Source organism: Sminthopsis crassicaudata, chromosome 1, assembly GCF_048593235.1.
Source record: "Sminthopsis crassicaudata isolate SCR6 chromosome 1, ASM4859323v1, whole genome shotgun sequence".
NCBI classification, from domain to species: Eukaryota; Metazoa; Chordata; class Mammalia; order Dasyuromorphia; family Dasyuridae; genus Sminthopsis; species Sminthopsis crassicaudata.
The window spans coordinates 116,714,258-116,729,893 of record NC_133617.1 but is presented as its reverse complement, the minus strand read 5'-3'; the positions used below and the strand labels follow the sequence as shown (position 1 = coordinate 116,729,893).

The 15,636-nt window shown below is 34.5% G+C and overlaps 1 protein-coding gene across 1 annotated transcript in view; it reads right to left on the bottom strand.

The window, feature by feature from the left end:
* Window positions 1-15,636, bottom strand: part of SAMD12 (sterile alpha motif domain containing 12) — a 480,071-nt gene that overhangs the window by 200,011 nt on the left and 264,424 nt on the right. The window lies entirely within an intron of this gene.

Genomic DNA, 15,636 nt, shown 5'->3' with positions numbered 1-15,636 from the left:
ATGTGTGTCAGAGGGATAATATATACTCAAGACTTTTAGGTTCTGAAGTTATCTTTTTTTTTAATCTCTTATGACCTTCTGTATTAAGAACACCAGAGAGTTACAATCAGAATTCTATGAAGGATTATTTCCAGCTTTGGGAAGAAGATAGCTCTAATGCTGGAGTTGCTTAACTGTGAGATTAAAATCCAGACCCAAATACTCTGGAAACATATGTAGATAAATATTGAACTGGGAAGCTTGATTGATTTGTTCTCAAATTATGAATAATACAATTTAGCAGAATACCAGATGCAAGGGAAAACCTTCAAAGAAAATGAAATTATAGCTTGATATCAGGAAAAACAAGAGGAATAAACCTCTTAAATATACTCCTCAATAGTGTCAGGAGATGGTATCTTCTTCCATCTTGAGAAAATTCAAATAATGACTGCATGATGACTTCTCAGAGAAGATTCTAGTTTTCCAGTTCAATTACAGATTGCACTTGGTAGATTCCTTCCAATTTGGAGATTTTGTGGAATGCTTTGAAAATCATACATAGGGTACAGTAGTGTATTGAGAGAGCTCAATAAACAGTGATGCAAATGATAGAGCATGGTACTTGGAATTAGAAGATATGTTCTCAAATCCCAAATCCAATATTATTAAATAGGCATTGGGCAAGTCTCTCAATTTTTCTGACCCTCAGCTTTTTACCTGTAATACTTGTACCTTTGTGAGGTTCCTGTGAGAATAAATCAAATCAAAGTATATATGAATGTAAATGATTATAAATGACTGATTCTTTCTCTAATGCTTATTCTCTTGTTTGATTCAAGAATAACTCCATAGAGTTGGCAAAAGAATGAATTCTTCACAACCTTTATTTGTAAACAAAGATCTGTAGGAAAGGATAGAGACTATAACTTTAACATGTAATAATCAGGACACTTCATAAAATAGCAAGAATAACCATATTTTCCATCTGGAAACACACTCTGCCCCTTTGGCTCTTTCCCCTAATTGTTTGGTTCTGAAAGAACCTTATTTTAGTGAAAGCACCTAAGCTATCCATGTCTTTACTCCTCTCTGGGTAACTTCCCTGATTCTGGATCTTCTCCACCATGTTCCTCAAAATGGTTATTTTCTCCCCAACCCAATATCTCACTTTTAAATATCCTTTTTTTGTTAAATATATTCAAATGTACACTCCTTGAGGCCAGGAACCATCTTTCTCTCTACTTGCATTTGTACTCTAATTACTTAGTACAGTGCCTGGCAAATAATGTATATTTTATAAATGTATGCTGAATTAATCATCATCATTATCATAAGTAATTTCAATAATGGAGAGACAGAGGCATAGAGGATAAAGATGTGGCCTCCAGTTAGGAAGATTCAGTCTGAGTAACTGCTTAATGTCTTAGTTTTTCAGGAAAATAAAATCATAGGTTGCAGAGCAGGAGCTGATCTGCCTTTGGAGAGGAAGATTTGTCCACTGACTCTCCCTGTACTGATGAAATTATTCTTCTGGCCAAAAAAACAAAGTGAAAATAAAACCTAGTAATAAATTCACCCATCCAATAATAAACTAAGCAAATAATAATAATAATACCCCTAAAAAAGTACTACAGTGGAAAGAGTGGGTTTGAAGGTTCAGAAATCTGTCTTTGGCTCACGTTTCTTTGGGACCATGGACAAGATTGCCTCTTGGTATACTGGTAATTCTCTAAGACTCTTGTGTCTCCCTGAGGATTCTCTTTTCACTACATTTCAGCACCATTCTCTGGGACTGCTTTTATTAGAGGTTTCTCTCTGAGTGATAAATATAAATGTTATATGTGGTCAATGGCTACTGAAAAAAATTTTCTTCCCCAGCTGCCGTCTTCCAGTCATTTGGTATGCTTTCAGGTCACTTCCCTCTACTCTCAGTTTCTGTATGCACAGGAAATGAAAATGAACTTTAATATTGCTTATACAAAACATAATTAGTAAAATAAATTTGCTGGAAAATATCAGATTGCACTGTTTAACATGATAAGCTATTTAATATACAGACACACCCTTATTTTAAGTAATTGATATTTTCCTGCAACCTTTCATGGAAATCAAAGTTTTATAAACAGAACCTCTAAAATACACTAAGGGAATGTTTTTCTAAAGATACTTTGCAGTGAATCCTTTTTTTATATAAAGCAATAAACCTCCCCTCATTTAAAAAAATAATTTTTACATGTGTTAATTTTCTTTAAGCCAGTACACTCCTCAACATGTGTATTTAAAATAAAAAGAAAGCTCCTCAAATCACAAGGAAACCATTATCTTTACCTCTTACTGACACAACTCTTTTCTGACTATTTAGAAATCCTTTTGCATTTAGTACAGTAGATTTCTTTTCTTCATTTCCATTACCTAGAACTACAATAAGAAATTATTGTGTCTGAGGCAGAATCAGGTGGGGAGGAGGCAATGATGATATCCCAAAGGACAGACTGATGTAAGTGCAGTCATATTGGGAAACAAATTGGGCCAGTCTCCTGAAGAGTCTGCTAACCTCAGGTGGTGAGTGGTTGTTCCTCTGAGAGTATGGGTTAATTGAGGACCACCTAGTGAGGTCTTCATGCATCCCATTCTACCACATCAGATGATGAAGATGGCAGAAGCTTCAGGAGGGAAGCATTATTTCCCTACCAACTCCCCAAAGAAACTTGGACCCCGGGTCAAAGTCCTGAACTAATCATGGCTTTGCATTAGCCCTGATTTATCTGACTGAGCAAACAAAATAATTTGCAATGAATGTATCAAGTGTTCCCCAACTTCTCCCTGCAAAGGAAAAATGTTCTCCTGAAGAGATGTTAAGGGACAGGCTCTCCTAGAGCCTCCACAGTTGTGGATCATAGCATCTAAAGGAGCTGCAGGGCAGCCTCTGCTGACACAGATGTTGCAGACTGGGAATGAGATAAATTGGAGGCAGAAGGAAGAGGAGAGAGGTCAGAGAACAGCAACTGCCTCTCAGTCTCCTTGTATCATCCTCTCACAAGAGGAGATCCATTCTGGGTTGGGTCTCCAAGAGACCCCCAACACCCCACAAAAGTATTAAGAAAGAAAAGGCAGAAAACATTTTAATGCATACTTTTATTTAGATCCATGCATTAAGCCCATTCTGATTTTGTTTCACTCCTGGCCATATATATTTTGGGGATGGGACTATTAAGGCACTGGACTTTCTTCAAATAATGAATAACTTCAGAGGTGACATTTTTAGTCTCCTTCAACCCCAGCTTCACAGTAAGAACTTCTGAAGATGCTGTATACTAAACCTTTATCCTACAGACAATTTCCATTTCTAGCCATTCCAAACTTTGTTCAGAATCAGAAGGATTCTTAACTGTCCTCTGTCCCAGAGGAATTCTGTTTAAGACAATGACTCCACCTTAAAAATCTGCTCATAGTTCATCTTGAGAACTTCCATTTGAGGAAGTAGCCCCATATCCACCCATGCTCACTTCAAGTCTGGCTCAACTCATTAATCCCTAGATGGCTTTACTACTTTGCCTTTTTTGTTCCTCTTCCATTTTTCAGTTCTATTTTATGTATTATTTTCCCACCATGCTCTTTGGGGGCAGAAACTGCCATTCCTTTTTCTAGTATTTTTATTCTCAGTTCCTGGCACAAATTAAAGTACTTAATAAATACATTCTCTTTGTCTCTCTCTGTTTCTGTCTCTGTCTCTCTTTTCACAGGATTGGGTTGGTTTTTTTTTTTTTTTGTTTTTTGTTTTTTTTGGAAGTATTTCCTGGCTTGTCAATCCAACTTTAAAACGAAAGTAAATCCTTCTTGTGCATAAGCAATATTTTTTTTATTTGTTCATAATAAATTATATTTTTGCCTTGAAAGTCTGATTTATGACCCTCCATTCCCATCTCCATTCAATGGGCAAATAGCACATGCTTCCCAGATTAGACTCTAAACAACTCACTGCATTTAATTATAAAGCCCTAAGTGACTGAGAGAAGTTGAAAGAAGAGATGAAAATCACATGCCTACAGAAAGAAATAATTTAGTATTATAGAAAACCATTGAAATTAGAGATGGAAAAAGCCTATTAGGTCATCTATCAAAGGGAATGCATGTATCTGACACATAGATTTAATATGCCAGAGATGTAGGGTCACCTGAAGTGCCTACAATCTCTTGCTAGAATAGAGGAACTCAAAGAGAGTAGTTAGGGAGCAGGGCCTTTAATCAAAGCAAAGTCTTTATAGATCAAAATATCAGAGGGAAATCTGTAAGATGTAGAGAAGCAGCAAATGGAGGAATCATACTGAAACATCTAGGAGAGGAAACTATTTGAAAGTTTGAGATAAAAATGCAAGTCATGTACAAGATCCATTCTGGGGAAAAATAGTGTGGAGAGCTTCGATTTTTATAAAGGTAATATCATAACCAACAAAGCTAGATGGAGAATGTGCATAAAAGCCCAACCTTTCATCTGTGGAATGTCACTTTACCCTGAGAAATCTTCTGTCGTGTTTTTCTAACAAAAAGAAGTACTAGAACACAACATATTCTTGTGGAAGAAAAAATAAAAATAATGACTAGAAGAATTCTGTATTTATAATGTCAATATAGATCAGATTCAATCTGATAACTTCAGATATTTTAAAATTTTACCATAGAAAAAAATAATCTTAGGCAAACAGCATAGTTTTGTAGGGAAAACAGAAAAAGCTAACACCAATGCCTATATTGATACCGGCAACTTTTGAGGGAGAAAAGATAGTCAGAATCCATAGTCCGATGAGTCAAAGAGAACATGGCGAACATTTTGTGAAATTTATCATGGGTCAATACCCAAATACTCTGCATTTGGGATCAAATACAAAATTTATCGGGAGAGTAAGTATTTCTCTTATACAAACTGCAGAAGTATTATCTGCTAGTGCATGGAATTCTGTTTCTTGCTTCATGCTCATCTATAAATATCTTTCAAGAAATATAAGCAAGCCTAAAATGATTCTAAGGATTTAACAGCAACTGATCATTTCACACAAATGGTTGTTCCAACTGAGCTAACCCAAAGGAACAGAGCGATTGTGAAATTAAAGCAAGTCACAACTTGATTTGCCTCGGTTAAACAAAGCTTGACTTGCTGTGTGATGCTTCACAACAAATTATTTTTTCAAATTGAGAAATGAGGACTTAGAAGACCATAATCTGTGCTTATGTGAAGCCAATGACATATCAATAAAAAAGTTTAAAAGGTTAATATCCAACAGCAGAGGAGCAGTAAAAAGACTACTAGATTTGAAGTCAGAGAGATCTAGGTTCAAATAATTAACTTTGATATTTAATATCTATATGATTTTGAGCAAATCATTTCAATTCTCTGGGTCTTAGTTTACTGATTTGTAAAATGAGGTATAGCAGACTCAATAATATCTTCTATATCATAGTTTTATGAAAGTCCTCAGATCTCTGAGAAATAGTTGTCAGCTTAGAAAGCTATACTCAGGAAGTCACTATGAAAATTCTGCACGGCAATAGGGTGAGTGTTATTTCATTAGGGCTGAGTTGTCTTTATGATATGGAAAAAATACATGCTCTGTCCAGGTCCAATAAATAAGGTTATGGAAACTGCCAAATTTGGCCCATCCATCCCCCCAAAAAAATGTGCTGCAAAAAACTCTGCTCACAGAATTTTGGAGTGCAACCTGAAAAATAATCTCCATTATAACAAATACAATAAATTGTCAACCAGTCTTGGTTAAAAACCTTCAGTGAAAGAAAGAGGGACTTGTTACTTCCTGAGGCAACGTATTTTACTTTTGGATACTTCTAATTTTTTAAGGAAGTTTTCCTGAAATCATATATTTATTTCTATGTCTTTGATTTCAATCTCTTCAATTTCAACATCAGAATAGGTACTACCTACTCTAATCCTTAATTACTCTTGGTACCACCTATTTTAAGATACTTTTTATGACTATCTTGCAAAAAATATGTCCAAATTATTTTAGAATATGCTTTTATTTTGTCATGACATTTAATATTTTATTATAAAGGCCTACCCCAGCAGGTGAAGTAGGCTTGCTGTGCATATTTGTACATAAATGGTATTTTATAATATAAGATATTTTAATTGTGATGAGAGGGAGAGCACTAACAGCTGTTGGGAGAGGAGAATCAGGAAAGTTCTCCTGGAAAGAGACCCTCCTAAACTCCCACAAAAGGGTTAAGATAGGAAAGGCAAAAAACATTAGGAAACAATGCCTGACAAGTAGAACTGATAAATAGAAGTATGTATAGAATGATTTTACACACACATACATATTTGTATCTAACAGTAGCCATTTCTAGGGAAAACGGGGGAGATAAGAAGAAAATTTTATAATAACTATTATAGATTTTAAAACAATAGCAAGTTGTACAAATTACATCTTTTTATTATACTATGTTACAGAAATGCTTGTTTTATTCCATAAATTAAAAATTTTAAAAATAGAAAGTAGTGTTTGAATTGTGCTTTCAAAATTCTAAGAGGGGGATGAATTGAGCAAAAGTATGGAGTTGGGACATGTAATCTCACATATGAGAGAGTCCAACAAGTCCATTTTGACTAGACAACAGATTGTATGGAGGAGTCCTGTGAAACACAGCATATTCTACTTTGCATTATAATGATCTTATCTCCCACAATAGAATATAAATGCCCAAACGATATAGATCCTCTCATATTTGTCTTTATGTCTTTCTCAGTGCTTAGCACAGTACCTAGTACAGAACATGTATGCAACATATATTTGTTGAATTTAATTGCTGAAATAGCAATATTGAAAAAAAAATTCTGGTCAGCTCATTTCTGCCCTTTCACCCCAATCTTAATTCCCATCAGAGTCAGGTGTAAAATGTTCTTCATTCAAACACAAGAAAAATTTGAGAACTCTGTGAGGTTGGAGGTAGTATCCTCTTAGAGCATATAGGAAATTGGTAGATAGAAGTTAGTCATTGGTCTAATACAAGGAAGAGTTTTCTAACAATTAACTAACAATGGGATGCACTAATTCACCAAGTGTTGATGGAATATCCACTGCTCTAAGTGTTTTAGGTGGGGATAGATGATAGATAGCTGGTTAGAGATGCTAGAGGAAGGGGAAGGAATTAGATTTTAATATCCCATTCAATGCTAAGATTTTATAATGTACGTAATAAATGTATATATTTTATTTGGATTAAATCTGATGAATATTTTAAAAGGAAATATACTTATTTGTGTATCTATATAAATATGATATACATTTTAATATGTATATATTTGTAGAGGTATACATATACATACACAGATATATTCCACTATATCTACACAGCAGTTATTCTTAGAAGTCTGTGGGCTTAGGAAAAATCACGTTTTTTTGTGCTTATCCTTGTTTCTCTGTCTTTTCTCAACTGCTTGTTTGTATAACAAAGTGAAATCAGGTTAATGAATTGAGAGTAGCCATAAACAGGAAAGGAAGTCACAAAAGTTTGATATTAAGGGTTTTTTTTTTTTTTTTTTTTTCGGGGGAGGGAGAGACAGCGAACTTCATGCTTTTTCTACATGATAACTAACAATGTTAAGTTGATATCTCCAGAAAGGATTCAAATATTTATGAAGATGTGAGGAATTCTTTAATCACTCATGTTTTGGGGTGATGGAAGGAAATCCTGCATGAAAGCCCCTATTTCTTTGTCTACAAAATAAAAATAATGCTATTGTCTGTGCCTACTTCATGAGGTTGACATATGGATCAAATGAAATTATCTAAATGCTTAATATACTGTAGAGCCTTTACAAATTTAATATTATCATTATGATCTACCTATAGTCAAGAATAACTTCTTTATATCAGTTCTAACTAGTAAATATTATATTGCCATGTATCTTACCAAAATACAATTCTCCATTAGGATCAATGTCAAAAAGTTTTTGCTTATGTAAAATGGATTTTGGAAAAAAGCAAGAAGGATTCATTAGAAAATCTTCAAACATTCCTCCTCTATGGATTCTAAGGGCTTGGTAAAATTAAACTCTCAGCTAGAAACAGAATAACCTATGATATTTACTTCCTAAAACTTAATTCTGCATTAGATTTCTTCTTCCTTTTTACTTCCTTTTTCCTTCTTTCAGAACTCTGAATTTTTGCAGTTTGGAGGAAAAATCATTCATGTAACAATCCGCAAAGATTAAAAAAATAGAGGGGAACAAGAAAACTTAGGTGAAGGCCATGTTTGCTATCTTGGCAGGAGGGGAGAGGGGAAAGAGATGGACAAAAATTTGAAATGCAAGATTTTGCAAAGGTGAATGTTGAAAACTATCTTTGCGAGTACTTAGAAAAATAAAATACTATTAAAATTTTTTTAAAAGAAAAAAAATTAAAACAAAAAAAGATAAAAAGAAAATTTAGGTGAAGGCTCTTAAATGACTTCATCTAAGTTTGCATTTCAGTTCCAGAACTGCTTCCTGACTCAAGAAGTGACTTTATAAAGAAAATCTGAATCTTTACTGTTCTTTTTTCTTTTGTAAATAAATGAAACTAATAATAATGATTATACTAATTTGACTAAATTTCTTGCTGGGGAAAAAAAATCTCAATAACCAGAAACGAAGATTTATGATGCTATTAGGAAACATAATGTCAAAGATATCAAAACTAACCAACAGAAGGTAAAGGACGGGTGTGGAGCAGAATAACGTTGCCAGTCTTTAGCGATGCAGTGCTATTATTTGTGAATCATTCTCCAAAGGGAATTTATTTTAATGGAGAAAATAAATTCCATTCTCTCCACTGCACTTTGATAAACACAGGCCTTCTGTGTGAGAATTTCAGACTTGGTTATTTTTCGCCTTTATTTCTTTAGTGAAAGAAAATTTCATGAGACTTTGGATCATTAATTAAATAGATATTTCAAACCTAAACAGATAATTCAATGTTTATCAGTCTTATTAGCAGAGTATAATTATAATCATAAACTTAGGCATTTAGCCCTACAGAGTAGTGAGCTAGATGCCTAGAACATAGCTGTAGGGAGAGAACAGAAATAATACTGACATCTCTATCAAATCCCTGATTTGTTTCTTGTTGTGATGCAATGGATAGAGCACAGGGTCTGAGATCAGGAAAACTGAGTTCAAATCCATCCTCAGATACTCATGCTATGTGACCCTAAGCAAGTCAATTAACCCTGTTTTCTCATCTGTAAAAGGAGATGGAGAAGAAAATAGAAAACCACTCTAGTGTTTTTGCCAAGATAACTCAAATGGGGTTACAAAGAGTCAGACATGACAGAAAAAAATGAATAAACAAATAACTAAACAACAAGCCATGTAACTTTGGAGTATAAGCCAAAAGCGCTAGAAATCTGTTTTCTCCTGTCAAGTACAAAAAATAATTGTATTTCCCTCCTCATAAGATAATTGGAAGAATCAAATCTGATAATTAATGCAAAGCATTTTATAATTGTAGAAGTCCGAATCATTCCTAAGAAGTAAATTCCTCATGGGCTCACTCCTCTTTTTTTCTCTGTAACATTTAATACATGTTGAATACTCTATGAACCCCAAAGATTACACTCCTCCCTCTGTCTCCCTAAAAGCCTTCTATGAAATTTTGAGTCACTGCTATTAGGAGTCTCAAAAAAGAAAAGCTGGAATTCTAGCTCTTTGTCTACTCTTTGGGCTGCTACAAAGTGGTATCCAAATCAATTCAAGTTAGTCCAAACATTTGTTAATGATCTACGTACAAAGCAGTGGGTCAAGTAATGAAGAAGTTAGGATTAAAAACAAAGATATTTGCTTTATATATTTAAAGGCAAAAGGGAATTACTCAAAAAAAAATTTTAGCAAAGGAGAAACATGTTTAGATTATCCAGTTCAACATTTTCACTTTACAGATGAGGAAAATGAAGTATAAAAATATTCCTCCTTCTCCTCCACTACCTCCACTTCTTCCTCTTCCTGCTGTTGCTTAACTTGCCACGATTATTACTATTAGGTGGTGAAAGTGTAACCATGTGGTACTGTGGATAGAGAGCTGGGCCTGGAGTCTTGAAGACCTGAATTCAAATCCATCCTCAGATACTTACTAGCTGTAGGATCCTGAATGGGTCACTTAATGCTTGTTTCTCTCAGGTTCCTTCTCTTTAAAATGGGGATAATATAGCAGCAACCTACATCCCAAGGTGGTTGTGAGAATCAAATGAGACAGCCATAAAGTGCTTAGTACAATGCCTGGCACAGGGTAAGTGATATATACTTTTTCATTTTTTCTTTTTCCTCTTTATTATGTGTCACAACTAATTTGAACCTCACAGCAGACCTGGTAAATAATTTGTATTATTATCCCCATTTTACAGATAAGGAAACTGAGGCATTCAGCAGTTATGTGATTTGCTCAGAGCCATATCACTGGTAAATATCTGAGGCTGGATTTGAAATCAGGGATTCCTGATTTCAGGTTCAGTGCTCTATCCACTGTGCCGTCTAGCTGTCTTTAATAGTTACTATATCTGCAACACAAGTGTGTGCTGTATCTCATATTGAGAGAGAATTTGTTTTGCCTTGTATGATCAACTACCTTTGACTGGCAGGCCGCCCTGCCAAAGGAAAGCAGTGAAAAACCTTAGGAAAGCTCTCTAGAACTATAGAGACATCCAAGGATGACTAACTTAAGGTAATTGAGAAGAGCAGAAGCCCTTTGGCCATGAGCTCCGTTTCAAACCTGGTTTCTAATGCGAGGAGAAATCTAAGAAGACGTGACCTGCTTTTTGTTGGTGTGATAGCTCTCACCTCCTCAATACCAGTGAATCATAAAATAATGTTCTCAAAGTCAAAGTCACTGACATTATCAAATGGTTTTATATCAGAAACAGATGTGGGTTTACTTGAATTGAAAGGAAAGAAGATGCAATCATGTGTTAGCCATATCTCCTACACTCCCACCAAAGTAGACCTCACCCGTTAGACCATCAAGCCTTATCATCTGCTCTGCTGCAGCATCCTAAGGACCCTTGGGCTTTCTGTCTTTCCTGTAACTGTACCCTCAAATATGTATTATCTCACCCTGGTAGAATGTGAACTACTTGAAGGCATGGGAGGAAAGGCGTATTTCTTCTGTTTGAGTCTCCAGTGTTTAAAACATTGCTTTGTAAATGATAAGTGCTTAATAAATGCCTTTTCATTCACTCGTTCTTATTTATTTTTGGTGGGGTCCTTTCCTGTTTCTGTGATATTACTTAAGCTCTTTTGAAGGATAGGGAAGGGAGTGAATGTTCTTCATGGGATTTAGTTTATTTTATACATAGTAGGCATTGAAGCACTGCTGAATGAAATAAATGAACAAATGAATGACCCTTTAGAGCCTGAACTTTATAAGATCTCCATTATGGATGTATATGTTTGAAGCAGGAATTGAAAGGCTTCTTCAACTTGGGAAAAAATAGGAGAAATCCAGGCAAAGTTTTGGTGTAGGATCAGAGGGTGGGAGAATAACATGCTGAAATCCATGTTTAAGTGAATCAGAGCCCTTGTGGGTAAAAAAGATATTAAAAATTGCTGTCATGCTTGACTACCTGCCAAATGATCTCAATGACAGAGTATTTCCCAACTTTATGATTTTGCAAGTCATTAATAGACTATGCAATATTTACCATGTGTTTGGTTAGAACATACTTACATAAAGGGTTTACAAATATTTATTCTCCATGGAAATTCTCCAACTGTATTTAGAGATGTTCAACCAAAAAATCATCCTTCCCCTAACTCTCTGACCCTAAAATGTATTTATCAGGAAGAGATTCTTGAATTCTCAAAATCATTAACATAAATATCATATACTATATCTTTTTAAAATCAATTTCACATCTTCTTTTTCTTTAAATAAGTTAGCTTTTGGGTTGTTGAGGAGAAAGAAAATTATATAATTGGAATGGACCCTGAAGGTCATTGTCCCCATCCTTACCCAAAACATGAATCATTTCCAAAACATGATCCAGGGGTCATCCAATTTCTGTCTAAACTCTTCCAGTAATACAAAAACAACTATTTCACAAGGTAAACCATTCCATTTTGACACAGCTCTAGGGAAGATTTTCGTTGAATTTATCCAAATTGGTCTCCCCATAATAAGTTGTAGCCCCAGTTTTGTCTTTCATAGTTATTAAATAAATTATTTGAATAGGCCTTTCATCTACAATACAGATGTCAAACTCTCTGGCCCCAAACAGCCTCAAAACTCTCCTGTGCTGGCCTTAACTCGATTAAAATGTAATTGGGAAATGTTTCACAAAATAAATAAAAATCCAATACAACATAATGCTAATGGATCTGTTTCTATTTGATTTTGACACTACTACTCTACTATATTTCCAACAATGGGTTGATTCAACTTCTACCTTAAAACATTTACTAAAAGGGTACTGAAGAAACTCAAAGGAGATAATATATATTAAGCAGCTAGATGGTACAGTGAATAGTGTGCTGGGCCTGGAGTTCAAATATGCTCTCATACACTAACTAGCTATGTGACCCTGGAGAAGTCACTTAACTCTGTTTGCCTCAGTTTCCTCATCTGTAAAATAATCTGGAGAAAGAAATGGCAAACCACTCCAATAGCTTTGCAAAGAGAATGGGGTCACAAAGAGTTGGACGAGACTGAAAAGAAAAACTGGAAAAAAAAGCATTAGCAATTATTATTGTCAGTAGTAATAGTAGTAGTAGTAGTAGCAGCAGCAACAGCAGCAGCAGCATCACAACTGTTATTAGTAGCTGCAGTAGTAATAACAGTAGTAAATACATGCCTTTTGGAAATCATTCTATTTATGTATAGTTGTAATTACTAGAAAGTTTTTTATAATAAAAAATTGGGCCAATATCTGTGACTATATAATCTTTATTCATCGTTCCTAGTCCTTTTTTGGGGTAGACAGAACAAATTTATTCTCTGAAATTTTAGAAGAGTTATTATATTTTTCCTTAAGTTTTCTCCAGGACAAATATCTTTAATTCCTTAAACTACTGCCACATGGGATTGGTTGTATTCCAATTTGCCAAAGATTACCTTAAAACATGGTACCTAGAAAAGACTTCCCTAGGTAGTCTTCTAAGGGAACAGTAAAATGAAACTTTTACCTCCTTCATTCTGAATCCTCTACTTAATGCAGAATGAGATAATAGCTTTGGGGGTTACATATTTATGTTTCTTACTATTACATTCTATTCTGTTAGGTTTAAGTCCCATTCTTACAACCTGTCTACATCTACAATCTACTCATTTTATCACCCAAAACATCGGCTGTTCCTCCCAGCTTTACAATCAATCAATCTGACATTAAGTAAGTACTTATTCATTTCAAATATAAATTTGTCAATACACCATAACATCTTTTTCTAAAAATTTAATTTATACAACTCACTTACAATTTTGATTCACAATGGCAAACTCAAACAAAACTGGTTCATTCTTGGTTTAAAAATAAGAATACTAGCTTCATTTTCATAGATTTTTTTTTCAGAAAACCTTGTTTTCTGCTTCTATTGATTTGTTTTCTAAATGTTTCTTGTCTCTTCAGAAGCTTAGCACATCAAAGAGAGGATGTGTCTCTTCTTTAAGATGACAGTGTTTGGGTAAGGAATGTTTTAGAGGAAGGCTTCTATGTGGTTTCAAGACCAACATTGATGCATTAATTCAAGATTTTGGTTACAAAATACAAAATATGAAGAAATGAAGACTAGATGATAACATAACCAAGTGGATTTATATCTGGTTATGTTGTCATCTAATCTACATTTCTTCATTTGTGTCTTTAAAAATATTAGGAGATTCTTCTTGCTTTTTCTTTTCAAATACTGTTTATATCTAGGGCTTATTCCTTATCTACTAGTCTAATAACTGTCAAAAAAGGAAACCAGATAAGCGTAGGAGTGGCTTAACTTAAAAAATCAGTTATTAAAAATTACATTATTGTGATAATAAGTTCAGATTTATAAATAATGTTCTTCAATCATGCAAAGTAGGTAGTACATGTATTATTATCCCTATTTAACAGATAAAGAAATTGAGGCTCAAGACTCCTTAGGCCTTTTGAGCAAGAAAGTAACAAAGATGTGTTTAGAACCTAAGACAATTGGTTCCAAATCTAGTGATCTGTTGTCAAATATCTCCTATGTAGACTGTATAAAAATGTAATTTGTGGCTTCAGTTAAATGACACTATATAGTGATCAATTCTGATGGACGAGGCTCTCTCCAACAGCGAGATGAACCTAATCAGTTCCAATGGAGCAGTAATGAACTGAACCAGCTATACCCAGAGAAAGAACTCTGGGAGATGACTATGAACCACTTTATAGAATTCCCAATCCCTCGACCTTTGTTCACCTATATTTTTGATTTCCTTCACAGGTTAATTGCACACTATTTCAAGTTTCTTTTTGTACAGCAAAATTACTGTTTGGACATGTATACATTTATTGTATTTAACTTTAACATATTTAACATATTGGTCCAACCTGCCATCTGGGGAAGGTGGGAGGGGGAAGGAGGAAGGAGGGAAAAAATTGGAACAAAAGGTTTTGCAATTGTCAATGCTGAAAAATTACCCAAGCTATAATAAAAAAATGAAAAAAAAAAGTTAATGTTGGAGCTGGAATTCAAACACACATAAGTTAATAAATAGAGGTGTAATAAAAACATCCTCAAATTTTGGTGAAAACTACTTCTTAATTTTTTGAAATAGACAATAAGAAATAAGCAAGCATGTGTAGGTTAAAAACACACCTTCCTTTTTCCTTTACCTTCCCTACACCTATCAATAGCAGAGGCACAAAGAACTGATATAGTAATAAATTTTGGTTCCTTATGAATTTTTAGGAAAGAATCTCATATGCACCACCATTCCTCATATCATAGAACCATAGAATGTCAGAGATGAGAGACCTTAGTGACAAGAAGGTAAAGTTATTGAGTCATTTCAGTCGTGTCTGAGTCTTTATGATCCCCTTTGAGGTTTTCTTGGCAAAGATGCTGGAATGGTTTGCCATTTCCTGCTCCAGCTCATTTTACAGATGAAGAAACTGAGGCAAAAAAGGGCAAATTTGACCCGAGTCATCCCCCCCCAACTATGGGTGGATTTGAACTCACAAAAATGAGCCTTCCTCACGCCAGACCCTGTGCTCTATCCACTATGCACCTGGCTGTTCTATGGTAATATTCAGTCCTGTATTTAGAGTTAGAAAATTTGAGTCTTTATCCTTCCTCTAAGCGATGCCCAAGTGATTTTGGGCAATTTTTTTTACCACCATGTGCCTCATTTATAAAATGGTGGCTTTATATTAGATGGGCTTTTTAGTTATAGATCTAGGATCCATCCCAAGACCTATTATATAAAAGAGGAACACCAGAAATTAAAAATGTGGATAACGATGTATCCCATTATTGAAGCAGTTCTTTCTTAATAGCAAAAAAAATTAAAATTTTCTTGAAGGATATTAAATGAACTGAGTTGATCATATTAACCATAAACAACAAGGTGAACACACATGGATAAGAAAGAGTTAATAATTCTCCTGCTCATGAAAAATGTTCTAATTAAAATGGCATGTCTCAGGCTTGACATTCTT